The 14428-nt window shown below is 42.1% G+C and overlaps 1 protein-coding gene across 1 annotated transcript in view; it reads right to left on the bottom strand.

Moving 5' to 3' along the window:
- The window catches only part of ramp1 (receptor activity modifying protein 1), a 140713-nt gene that overhangs the window by 104826 nt on the left and 21459 nt on the right, over positions 1-14428 (bottom strand). The gene's annotated exons all lie outside the window — the stretch shown is intronic.

The raw sequence follows: 14428 nt of genomic DNA, 5'->3' as shown, positions 1-14428 counted from the left end.
GTTTAATTAGCTTTGGGCAGATTGAATAGCGTCCACACGCTAAACACACCAGCGACTGCGAGAGAGCCGAGATGCAGAACCGCATAGCTCTCTCCCCAACTAGACATTCTGCAAGATGCCATGTTTTTAATTTAGTGGTTTTAACCTTGGTGCTTTTAATCTGGGGTCTTTTAATAAACGGGCTGTTGCACCCTTAGCCACCATCGTTGTCCGTGTCTGTGCCGGAGGGCGTCGTTTGCCACAATATCGCAGGGTAAATCGTTGAGTAAAAGATGTAAACGAGTCATTCTTACGCTTTCTAACCCCGCTGAGCTGTCAGTGTTGGATGGATTAGGAAGGGAGAGAAGAGCGCCAGCGGCATGAGGAGCAGCTGTCGTCATTACATCGTTTAAACGCTCTTCCTCTCGCCCTTTTACTCTCTCTCTCTCTCTCTCTCTCTCTCTCTCTCTCTCTCTCTCTCTCTCTCTCTCTCTCTCTCTCTCTCTCTCTCTCACACACACACGCACACGCACACACACGGTGAAGCCTCTCTCTCGCTGTCTGGAGTCCTAATGAGACAGCTGTGGAGCCAGGGGGGGCTTTCCACTTACAGCTGAGAGCCTCCTGCAATAAAAACTCAAAAGAAAGAGCTTAATAAGAATGAGGGGGGGGGGGGTACAAAACCACTGAGAAAGGACAGAAATAGAGATGGCAGGAACAAGGCACCCTCAAAATGAGGAGTTCATCTTTTTAATCCTACAGTTTGTGTTCCCCTGTGTTGCACTTTCCCTCCTTCCTTAGTCTTCCCTACTTCTTCGCCTCCCCCTGACTGCAATCTAGTACAGCCTCGTCGAGGGAGTGCGGTGTGTCTAAATGAGGCTGTCTCCCTTCCAGGTACTCTGGGTGTTATTAAACGCCCCTGGCCTGCCTCTCAAGAGAGGTGTCACCACCTCCTGAAGGGCTGCGGCATAAACAAACCGTTTGATTTGAATAGAGGACCAGGACCCACAAGGAGCTGGGCACAATCTACACACACACGCGCAAATACAGCTGCAGTGACGGAAGTAAATACATTTGCAACAAGTTGCATACAGACACACATACAGACACACAAACCAACAAACGCAAACGTGTTAACGCATGCAAATAAAACTGCAGAGGAGGAAGTAAATACATTTGCAACAACTTGCACACACACACACACACACACAATGTTCTCTGAGTCTCTTGGACGCAGTTGCAAAATCGGTTCTTCTTCCGGCACCATTGTCGTCATTTGACGCGTCAGTGACGTAGTTGGTGACGAGGGAGAACTACGAGCAAGTACCGCTTGGATTTCTAGTCTCCGCCTCCGGGGGCGTGTTCTAGATGTCACTTAAAGCAAAAATTCCTTGTTCTCTTCACTTGTATTGCAAACAAGCAGTTTCCAACAGCGAAAATGGCACCCCAAAATATGAGTGCAGAGGATCTTATGGACGAGGATAGATTTTACAGTGTTTTGGCTGACTCAGGTATTCAATCGTATTTGTTCAAGCCAGGGTATATGACCAAAGAAATGCAGCGGAGAGAGGCCGAGGCTGCTGCTGCATTAGCCGTGCAAGAGGAGATGGCTGGCGGGGACCACCCAGATCCTCAGCTGTCGAGAGCAAACAATGACTGGTGGTGCCGTTGCTCAAATTGCCCTCCGATGCCAACATAAACTGATTCATCCTGCTGCCATGAATTCCAGCGTGGGTAGTTTTTGTTGGATGCTGTCACCGACGCCAACCCCGAGACAGCCCATGTATGCATTGCTATGCACGAATGTTTTACTCCTCGCATGGACAGCAGTGTGTTGGATACTTTAAAGATCCCGAAGATAAACTGGAAAAGACACCCTAGACCGGCAGGGCCGGCAGATGACCACTGAGTACTCTATGTTTTGACCACCAAAGTAATAGCTATTGGCTAGTGTGGTGATACACAGCAACGTTGCATAAGTGGATTTCTCAACACGTTTGTACTGATTGCAAGGCAACCTCTTGTTAACCAGATAAATTCTATAGTATATTTCCCCACGTCTCAGTAAAGTTCCTGTTGCAAGCACATTTCCCTATCATACGTATTTGCCAAAAAGTTGCCCAGTGTATTGTCACCCTGATGTTATTTGTTGTCTTCACTTAGCTAACTTGCAATTACGATGACCACTTTGTTAACTTGCCTGCCTGTGTCATACATTGCATCAGAGCCAAATGTCCTTCCCCCCTTGATCAGTAGAGGAAATGCTGAAGTGGACGACGCAATGGGCGAGCTTTGACCATGTGATATGCAAGCCTTTGTGTAATAATGCTGCTAAACTTCATGCAGCTAACAATGGACACTTTTACCTTGAAGCTTGTTAGGACTGAACTGGACTTTGTCTTGCAAAGTACTGCATCCAATATGCTAAATATTTGTTTGAAAATCGAATAACATGTAACATTTGTTGGTTTGAATAAAGTTGTTTTCTACATAGAGGAAAAACTTGAATTGTTTATTTTCACACTTAAGACTATCAAAGTTTGTTGCAAGTACACCTATGTCAGGTGAAAAATCATACCTGCTGGTTTATGCAGGTACGTCCGTTCGTTAGTACGAACCATTGTGTGTAACTCGATTGTTTAAAATAATAGGGTTTACGGAGGTCGGTTCGTAAGTACGGGAGGTCGTAAGTCGGGCGTTCGTAACCCGGGACTACCTGTACACCAGGGTATTTGCAGTTGAAATATCTGTCCCTGTTGTAGTCATCTGCTGCAAAATGCAAAGAGCATACCCGACGTTTTCCCAATACTGATGTCGGTCGGTGCGCTCTCGTCAGACTTTTTTTTTTAAGTCGCTCGGAGCAATTTTTGTGCAAACGACTATCGGTAATCGACGTAGTTTACGCTTACCCCCTCCTCTCTCCTCTTTCTGTAGTTGTCGCATCCAGGCACGATACAACAAGAAGGCATGTTTTGTTTTTGTTTTTTGTTTCTTTGTTTTTTTTTGGTCGATAAAACTAATCCAATTCAATTTATGTCATTTTTTCCGTTTTCTGGTTGAAGAGTTTAGATTTTAAGACACCATTCTTAGTACGCAGAGCCGCAAGAAACACCCGCCTCCGCGAGCTGGGCGAACTTTGGAAGGATTTGGGGTTTAGGTGTCAAAAGTTCGCATGCAATGCATTCTGGTACATGTAGGCACTGCCGGCACGACTCCGCAACCAGGGCAACTCAGATTTCTTGGTCAATATAGCGCACGATGAGGAATTTATTGCTTCAGTTGAATATATTTGCTCTCAACACTGATTGGGCAGCCACATTAAAACCGGTGGAATTTCCCTTTAACTGTGCATTTGTGGCGCGTATGTTAAACGACACAGATTGATTAGCTTATTGATAACAAGATGGGGACTGACTTTCCTCAGCAAATACAAAGGACCTAAAACTACCATGCAGAGGGTATGTATTGGTTTGAGCACAGAGGCTGTCAGGGACTAGCTTACGAAACAAGGCTTTAGATGAGCATCTCAGACCAAAAGAGGCGCTTGAGACAATGCTGCATGCGCCCAGCTGTATGCGAATGTGTATTACACACACACACCCACACACACGCGCGCGCGCGGATATTTGCACGAATGAATGATTTCAGGTGGGTATTTACATTTACTCCATTTGCTGATAAGCTTACTTGTGTATGTGAGACAAAAAGATAAAAAGAGGGGAGGATAACACAAGTTATTTATATTCTGATGATTTTTGTTTAAAGGAAGAACAGAGACGAGAGCAGAGGAGAAGAGAAAATGAAATTGGGGAAAAGTTAAGTTTCATCTTTTATCAGGACACAACGAACTACAGCTTGATGAAGAGGGGCTACATGCAGGACTCAAGGTTTCTATGATGGCTACTGTTGTAATCAACTTTTGTCACGTGTCTGCCTCAGTTATGTTTAGTTTCAGGTACCTGTGTGCCTACCTGAGCTAAAGTGTCTTTTGTAATACCCCTAGACTATATCTGTCTCTAGCTGCAGGGGTGGGAGGATAGGAGAGGCAACGATGAGGACGTTGTTGCTTCCATCCAGGGTACTTCAGGAGCTACTTCGCTTCATATTAAAGCCACTGTGGAGGGAGTATTTCTAACTTTTGCTTTTAGATTTTTCTCTGCAGGGATTAATGTATGCATGTATACAAGGCCTGTATAATTTTCTGTTCAATCACATGGCAAAAAAGAAAGAAAGAAAAAAGAATAAATGTATATTAACAATGATAAGTCAACCAAAAAGCATGGTTGGACTAGGGATAGATGGCTAGATGGATGGGTCAAGAGACTTCATAGCTTCACCTGACATTGTGTCATATCTGGGGGTGTCCTCGTAACACTGGTAGGCATAACACACACACACATAGGAGAGTGAACAAAATAATGGATAAACCTAACAATTTATTACCATTAAGTACCCAATAAGGAGTATAGCCACCATTTACCTTCAGAATGCAGAACGCTGTCATGCAAGTCCTGAGCTGTGTGAAATTGGACCATTCTCCAAGTAGAAAAACCTCCTGTTCTTTTAGAGATGAATGAAGTGGAAATCAACTTTGCAGTACTTTCTATAGACGGGATTTGATTTCATCTCGACATTCATGAAACAACTCTTGAATTTGTTTACGAAGGCATTATCGTATTGGAATAAGGAACCATCCCAAGGGAATAGTGTTTTGCACCATAGGGTGCACAAGATCCTGAAATATGGCATAATACTTCTTGGACATTATACGACCATGTCGAGCAGTCATTGGCCCCAATGACTCCCATCACGTGACTGCTCATACCATTATGCACCCACCCCCATGTTCAACAGCTGGCATCAGACACTGTTGGTGGAAGGCATTTGCCTTCCACCAAATGTAACCTGGAAGGTTCTCCCATCTCCGCAGAGGAACGCTGGAGCTCTGTCAGAGTGACCATCGGGTTCTTGGTCACCTCCCTGACCAAGGCCCTTCTCCCCCGATTGCTCAGTTTGGCTGGGCGGCCATCTCTAGGAAGAGTCCTGGTGGATCCAAACTTCTTCCATTTACGAATGATGGAGACCACTGTGCTCTTCGGGACCTTCAAAGCTGTAGAATGTTTTTTGTACCCTTCCCCAGATCTGTGCCTCAATACAATCCTGTCTCGGCGGTCCACAGACAATTCCTTTGACTTCATGGCTTGGTTTCTGCTCTGACATGCGCTGTCAACAGTGGGACCTTATATAGACAGGTGTGTACCTTTCCAAATCATATCCAATCAATTGAATTTACTACAGGTGGACTCCAATCAAGATGTAGAAACATCTCAAGGATGATCAGTGGAAACAGGATGAACCTGAGCTCAATTTTGAGTGTCATAGCAAAGGGTGTAAATACTTATGTACATGCAGTATTTCAGTTTTTTATTTTTAATACATTTGCAAAAATGTCTACAAAACCTTTTTCACTTTGTCATTATGGGGTATTGTGTGTATATTGATGAGGGAAAAAAAAGGAATTTAATCCATTTTGGAATAAGGCTGTAACATAACAAAATGTGGGGAAATTGAAGAGGTGTGAATACTTTCTGGATGCACTGTAGATAGATAGTGTTTGTGTGGGCATGTGTATGTGCATGTGTGTGGTGTTCGAGATGACTGTAGAAATGTGAGAAGGCTCTCCACTCTGCAGGCTAAAAGCACCCCATTGTTATGAAAAGTGTTCTATAAATTTAGTTTATGATTGTTATGTTTCACATCTTATCCAAACCTATTTGCACTGCTGGATCTAATGGGGCACTTGCTGACTTATCAAACCACATTAACAGCTTTGCATCACACCAAGCAACAAGTGCCCCAGTTAATGTGGAAGACCAAAAGCTCTGCATGTTGAAACATTTCCATAATGTCATCTCAATGAGGAAGTAAATGAGATTTTTTTTTCAATCAGCTAGAGATCAAGCCCCAAGGAAAACTGAGGAGAATGTAATTGAAAATTATGATAGTGCCATTTCTGATGTGTCAGATAGTAAACAGTCGAAATAGACAGGTAAGTTGGTAGGAAGAGAAAGAGAGAGAGAAGTACATACAGAGAAAGAGTGAGTCAGAGGAAGAGAGGGCACTGTCTGAGGATAATTGGTTTGATAAATATCGCTGTACAGTGGGATGTCTGCTACCTGCTGGACAGAATCAAGCAATGTGTCAGCAACTGATAGATCTGTATTTCACAAGCACAACACCTACACACAACAAGGAGGCCAACTTCAATTCATATCTATCTACAAGAAGTCCTCGGGTTACGAACAAGTTCCGTTTTTAAGTCTGTTCTTATGTCGCTTTTGTATGTAAGTCGGAACACACATCTAGCCTCAATTGGTCAAATGTTTGTCTTAGTATATAGTATATACATTCGTTATCCAAACCGCTTATCCTTACTCGGGTTTGCAGGGATGCTGAAGCCTATCCCAGCAGTCATTGTGCGGCAGGCGGAGAGACACCCTAGACAGGCCGCCAGACCATCACAGAGCCCCCCCACACACACACACTTAGGGACAATTTAGTACGGCCAATTCACTTGACCTACATGTCTTTGTACTGTGGGGGGAAACCAGAGCACCCAGAGGAAACCCACGCACACAGGGGAGAACATGCAAACTCCACACAGAGGACGACCCAGAATGACCCCCAAGGGTGGACTACCCTGGGGCTCGAACCCAGGACCTTCTTGCTGTAAGGCGACTGCGCTAACCACTGTGCCTATATATATATATATATATATATATATATATATATATATATATAGCATAAGATAGCTGTAGGAAAAAAACATTAATACATAGCAGTAATAAATATTAAGTATTTAATGTTGAGTATTAAGTATTGTATTAAAGGTTGTTTTTTTTTCCTACATCTATCTTACCATTCCACTCATTTGTTGAGCTCTTTTTCACCATTGATGGTTTCCGGGGGGGGGCGCTATATATATTTTTTAAACCTAAAAATATAATAAATAAAAATATGATAATGCAGTTGTAGTGGACTTATGGACATAATTCACCATAGCTTGCTGATCCACTGGGGTAGTAGGTTGCCGTTTGTATGACGTTGACGTGCTCACTTTAGGGCTCGGGGTGTGGCCATGGTGACGCAGCGCCATAGGGTTGGGTGGGATGGTGTATTTAAGGAAATAAACGACACACGCGGGGTGGTGGTCAAAGCGAAGTTGTTCGTCTGTTTTCTTCCAGCTTCCACACAGTAATAATAATACATCCAACTACAGTACAGTATTTATAATAGCGAGAGAGAAAGTGTGTATAGGTATAAAACACTTTAAAGAAAGATTTCTTACATTTCAAACGCCCTACCTGCCAGGTACGAGTCGCGACCGGCGGAGGCCCGCCGTTTGACGCCAGAAATGAGAGCCCGCTTGGTGCTCGCCTCCCCGCTTCACCGGGTAAGTGAAAAAATAAGAGCTTTTCATCTCTCTCTGAACGCTTTATCATTTCCACTTCAGTTTCAGTCGTGATCGTTTTCCTTTTCTTCGGTGCATCACCATCCCTTGCATCAGATTTACGCTTTAAAGCCACGATTATGAGGGTAAACACGAAAAATGTAAGCGAGCACACAACAATGTTTACGCGATTCGACTTAAAACGGCGACGACGGCGTGGCGTTGTTCTACCTCAAGCCGACGAACCGCCTTAAACGCGCAGTGTTTTGAACGTCGCGCAAATTATTCCGTCCGTTCGTTAGTACGAACCATTGCGTTTAACTTCATCCATTATCCATGCCTCTTATCCTGCTCCCAGGGTCGCGGGGATGCTGGAGCCTATCCCAGCAATCATTGGGCGGCAATGGACTATATTGCACTCTCTTCCGCATTCCGACTCGGCCAGCTTGATCATTTCCGGGCAGCGCCGGAAGTGATAGGGACAACTGACAACAGCGAAGCAATGCTTTAAATTCAATTGACCTTTCGCAAAGTCCCGCCCCCCTTAGTTACTGTTGCTATGCCCGTCAAGCATTTCAGAACTATCCAGGAAGTAGCCGGAAAACACCAAAACATGAAGGAAGAAATCAGCGCATTGTGTGGGTAAAAGTAACAGTAATGATATGTTAGCTGTATTAGCTATCAATAATAGCTAGTAGCAAGCTTAGCTTGGAGCAGACAGGTATTTTTGTTGATTTTAGATGGATTAAGCTGGCCATGGGGTCTGCTATACTGCAAAATCTATTGCCGACATTGCACTTCTTGCGTTCTGGGTTTCGGGAAGGGAAAGAAAATTACACCCCTGCCAAACTTTTCAGATATCTAGTATCCGATTTGCAGATCCCATAGGCACACCGTTTCAGCATTTTGCTGTGTGTTTGAAAGCTTGACGGACCGTTGCTAAGGTAGGATTGGACAAGCACCGTTCTGGGGTGGTACTTTGCGAAAGGTCAATTTCTTCAAGATCTACCCAAACTCACGGTTGAAGACGTTGGTCGCATTATCCAAGAAGCATGCCATACACCAGTTACCAAAAAGGAGAAGGGCTTCAAACTTTGTTTCAAGCTACATCCACAATTACAAAGGTAAGGTCCAGATGTGCATTGTTAGCACTTAGCACGTTTTTGTACTAGCCGATGCTAGCGTAGTGATAAGTTACTTCTAACGTTATGTTTCTATGTGTCAGTCACTGTTACAGTTTTCCTAATGTCATCGTCAATCTGTTTCAAACAAGGATTCAACAGGAGAACTATCCATTAGGGCTGAGTGCTATAGATCTATGAGAAAAAGCCAAAAGCCTCAGTTTGAGCATAAGGGAAAGTTATTTTGCAGGTTCATTGCAGACTGGTTGATGAGACAGATTCCTGTTTGTCAAATCAATAAAGTTTATGTGAATCATATCACTGCTATAAATCTAATACTGTTAAAGACTACATTAAATACATATTTGTATGATACCCCATACATAACCCTAGTGTGTAAAAAAAAAATGTGTAAAAGTAATGGGATTCACAGAAACTATATTGCGTTCTGAGTTCTGTCAATTCTTTTACACACGTTCTTTGTTCCCTATTATTTTAAATGAGTAAAGTGAGATTAGTAATGATTTGGCAACAAGTTTTGATTTACCCATTAGTGCATATCAACTGTGGTTTTCTTTGGTTCATTTTTTCTCATTCATATAATCAGCTCATACATCATTCATATTTTTCTCACTGTGCTCATGTATTCTCCTTTATAACAAAAGTTGACTCATTTATTGTTTATAAAAAGAATGTTTGTTTAACTGCACTTGCAGCGAGTACAGTATGTATTGTAACAGATATGTGTATTTTCACAAATTGTACTTAAGGATTCCTATCCTGTGCAGCTACAAAGCTGTCAGTGTACCTGTGTGGCAGGTACAGCTTTATGCAACCATGTGGCAGTACTTCTTTACTAGGCTGCACATTATTCCCAGCTGAAGATCATCTCTGTTCCCCTGACAAACAGTTGCACAGAAAATGAACAGAAGTGGCATAAACAAAGAACCATGATAAATAACTTTTTTAACATTAATTCATTCATTATCCAAACCACTTGGCCTTACTCAGGATCACGAGGATGGTGGAGCCTATCCCTGCCATCATTGGGCGGCAGGCGGGGAGACACCCTGGACAGGCTGCCAGCCCATCAGACTGGATATTTGTTTAGGTTTATTGAAAACTTGTTTTTGTTTAAATGCAGGGTGTTAAACATGGTCTGGTGAATGACATGGTGATTCTTTCAGGCAGACCTCGGGAAAGGAGACTGGTAGAAGGCATCAGGTTATTATTATTATTTTTTTGTTGTTGTAATAATCCTATGTCCCTGGCAACATCATTTGAGACAGCTCACAAAATTGAGATCAGCAAAAAACAGTGGTGTTCCTGTGTAAAGTGGCACCAACTAAGGTGGTCCCGCGTCACTTCCACCCAATTCAGAGAGGCTGTCTCACCAGGGGACAGACCTCTGCTGAAAATCTGGCAAAAATACTTTTGAGATAGGACTGGGCGATACGGACCAAAAATTATATCTCGATATTTTTAGGCTGAATGGCGATACACAATATATACCTCGGTATTTTCTATGAAGGCTAAATGTTCAGTTGTAAGTTGAGCCAAATGTGAGATGTCACAAGCACTTTTATTAAAACAAGATCAAAATAAATTGCAAAGACAGGGTTTCCTCCCCTGTTTTAAAATATACAGCTGCACAATATATCAACATGTAAATGAAAAATTATCTAATAAATAGCCTGTATTAAAAAAAAATAGGCCTATCTGAGAATGCAAACCACATTCCGTTTTGGGTTTTCAAAAGTTTTAATAACTCTTGTGAAAACAAAAGATACAGACCTGCCACTCCCTGAATTCTCCTAAAATTGCATTTATTGGCATTTAAAATGAGTTTTGGATCAATTGCACACAAAAAAAGTTATGTTAAGATCTACCTAAAACAACTATAAGCGGTCAAGTTGGTTGCTCAAAATTTGCGTATGATCATGTGTGTCATGTCACTATTTATGACGTGTTTTAGTCACATAATTTCCTTCGCGAAGTTAATTGATCTGTCCTAGAAAGAAAAAAACTATCGTTCTCCAGTGCAGACTAATAGTCTAAATTTGATTTTTGATTATTGACAACATGTCTGGTTACAGGTGCCATTTCAGACGCACCTTGACTACCACTGACGCGTTGCAGTATTTACAGGCATTGGACAGTGGCCATTTTAAATTGTTTGAAAAATGGTATTAAAAGTTGTTAAAATGTTAATTTTAGTGTCAGTTTCTTAACAGACATACTAACATATGTAATGCATTAATATCCTAATTGGGTATTTATCTTGACAGAATATAGAGTTTAAAAACCGTGGAGGTCAAAATGACCGGCCATGGTTGTTCTAGTAGTTTGTAAGTTCCGGTCGTTGTTTGGGACCATTTCGATGGTTAGTTTCAGTTCTTTTTTTAAATTTCATGTTTTATAGGCCTTGTTACGTTTGTTAGATTAGCAATATGTGTTTTCCGTTTCGTTTTTCAGGTAGGATTTTCACTTTTTCAATTTTGCTATTCAAATTTGACCATGTGGGCGGCACGGTAGCACAATGGTTAACACGGTCGCCTCACAGCAAGAAGGTTCTGGGTTCGAGTCCCAGGGTAGTCCAAACTTGGGGGTCATCCTCTGTGTGGGGTTTGCATGTTCTCCCGGTCATTCTAGTGTTAAGAAACTATATCAATATAAATGTTATTGTCTCATCCTGTATCTTGTTTGAAAATATATCGACCCAGCCATCAGACTGCAGACATGAGAAGCGGGCTGGACATGGAACCTGCAGCAGTAGAAGAGTACTACAGAGCGGGGGGGGGGGGGGGTTGTCAATCAATATCCTTATGGGTCCCTTATCCACCCTGACGCACCTTGGATAGGGTCATCACCTGATAGCATAGTGTATGATCCAAAGGGGCAGCCAGAGTTTGGCCTTGTTGAAATTAAATACCCAAATGTTTCGAGTTACGTGGAGTGCCCATACATTAAGATCAGTGAGGGCACATTTACACTAAGGAAATCCCATCCATAGTTTTTGCAGATCCAGGGTCAGCTGTTAATTTTTGGACTTGAATGGTGTGGCTTTGTTGTCTACACACAGAAAGACATGTTTGTTCAGAGGATTCCCAGAGACAAAGAAATCACAGCCACAATCAGAGAAAAAAATGACCATTTCTTTTATTTTTACCTCTATGCTCCCCTGCAATAGATAACTGCTCTGCATGCTGCCTTACTCAGCTCAGCTTGTTACAGGGATAGTCAGTGGTAGTGTATATAATAGAATACTTTGTTTTTGAATGTTTATCTGTAATTTTCTGGAGTGCACTAATATTGGTTGTTAAAGTGTACTGAAGTAGCAGATCACATAACATGGTTAAATGAAGTTTGAGTTAAACCAAAAAAGTTATAAATGCAGTTGCAAGAACAATACTTTCCTCATATTTTCAGATTTTTTGATTAGAAAGAACTTATTTTAGCTGTAATTATAGCTATTCTAATTATCTGCTAACTCCCTCTGCTCCTTCATCTGTTTTGCTCTGCGGATGTCTCGTTTTTCTTTATGTACTGAGTGTTTTGACAGTGATTGCTATTTGGAGTGCTTTAACTTTAAATGGTTAGCATTGGAATGTTGTGTCTTGTATTAACTACAGTAATTGTTATAGAAAGGTAAATGAGCAGAACTGCCAGGTGGGTGACCAAAACAAGCTGAGTACCAGTTAAATTGAACAAAGTGGATGTATTTCAGTAAACCAATATGCAATAACTTGAGCAATATAAAGCAGATTTCATGTAGTATATATATAAATAATTGCTATTTACAAGATTCACATTTTATCCTCAAGATAGTATACAACTCATTTCATCATCATTGAACAAAGTGAAATGATTTTAATAAACCGGTATTAGACAACTTTAACAATATAAAACATTTCATGTAAGTATACAGATAATTGCTATATACAGGATTGACATTTTGTCCTCAAGGCACATCCTCTGCTAGGCTTTTTTGGGGATGGAGGTGGTGGCATCTTCTACTGGTGAAGTTGTCCCTCCAGATAGCGACAATCCGTTTTCGCCTGGTTTCTGCATCGGAGGGGAACGTATGAAAACTTTGTTGTACTTACTGGAGGCTTGGCACAAAGGCACACAGCAATGTTCAGCTGCCGCGCTATCGGTACGTTGAAACTTCTTTTTCTGAGACGGCGTTGCCCTTTGACAAAAATCATATGAACAGTATGGATAGCGGGAGCGGAAGTGAACAAGCTGGCAGAGATTTTACCGGAACTACGTCAGCACCACTGTGGGCATATAGCCCATTGGGTGTGTAACTCGAGTTTTTAAAATAATAGGCTTTACGGAGGTCGGTTCGTAAGTACAGGAGTTCGTATGTCGGGCATTCGTACCCCGGGGACTACCTGTCTGATCCATCTATTTGTATGCAAGATCCCTTTTTCTGTGGGAGCATCCCACTATTTTCATGTATATATGCATACACACACGGAGGTTATGTTGGTGTAGTCCTTTTGCTATGACAGTGATCACTGAGCCGGCCACCTGTAAAAATGACAAATAACCTTCATCTAAATTCCCTCTAATTACATGGACCATCGCCCAAGGTAATTATAAAGGCAAGCCACTGTCTCTTGTATATTGATATGTAGTATAATCTACATAGCTAATATAGTCCCATCTATTTCAGGACATGATCAGAAAGACACGCTCTTTCTCTCTCACGCCACTGACACACACACACACACACACACACACACACACACACACTTTTTTCCATACCAGATATCTCAATTATACTTTTATTCTCTCATACATCTACCCATCCCCCTCAGTACATACATATATACATACACAATGTGTTCAGTAACTACCACACAATAGTGTGTGTGTGTGTTTGTGTGACACCTATTTCTGTCGTGTAAGACCAGCCATCACCAGCCAGCCATTACAATGAAACAGGCTTTCTGTATGGCAGCATCTCTGCTCTGCCTCGGTCTCGGGTGTAATTGCTGACAATTAGTGTGGCCAAAAACAGACACGCATCAATAGAATGAGCTGCAACATCGCGTCCACGTTATCTACAAAGACCAGAGGGTACCGTGTGAAAGGGCCATAGAGGAGATGGGGCTGGGGTGGCCTCTCTCCTTTCACGTTAATACAACTTCTCTTCTGACATGCGTCTCCAATATTCACAGATAAAATCAGTAGTGCTTTACCTTACCACCAGCCTCCTCGATGAATATTTTAGCTTTTGATATTAATTTTTAATTAAGAAACAGTAAAAGTAGATGCTCACAAAAAAAGCCAATTATCTGTTATCATTTGTGACGTGTATTTCTGCGTCTACAGAAAATGGACCGATACACTTCTGTCCTTCCAGCAAAGCCTTCCTTCCTCAAGGTTCGTGTTGGTGGAGGGTAGAATGAAAAACGGCAATTTGAGAAGCTGAACAGCTGCCAACAAACAGTGACAACTGTGGGAGACATTCATAGCGCATGGTGGACCTGGGAAACTATGTGATACATCACCATGGTGTGCTTTCACGTCGAAACAGAATAACGGCAATTGTGATTTCTATACATAAAGTTACGATATAGCAAAGCACCAAAAAGGCATACCTGATCAAACGTAATACTGTTGCCCCAGTATTAGAGAAGAAGGAGAAGAAGGAAGAAAGCCACTTTATTTTGTCATTGTACAGATTACAATGAATATGTTCTCTGCATTTACCCCATCCTGTTGTATAGAAGCAGTGGGCAGCTTCAGCACCTGGGGACCAACTCCATTTCTTCTTTCCATTGCCTTGCTCAGGGGCACAGGCAGGAGTATTAACCCTAACATGCATGTCTTTTTGATGGTGGGGGAAACCGGAGCACCTGGAGGA

The sequence above is a fragment of the Lampris incognitus genome, chromosome 11, assembly GCF_029633865.1.
Source record: "Lampris incognitus isolate fLamInc1 chromosome 11, fLamInc1.hap2, whole genome shotgun sequence".
Taxonomy (NCBI): Eukaryota; Metazoa; Chordata; class Actinopteri; order Lampriformes; family Lampridae; genus Lampris; species Lampris incognitus.
This window is presented reverse-complemented; position numbering and strand designations above follow the sequence as displayed.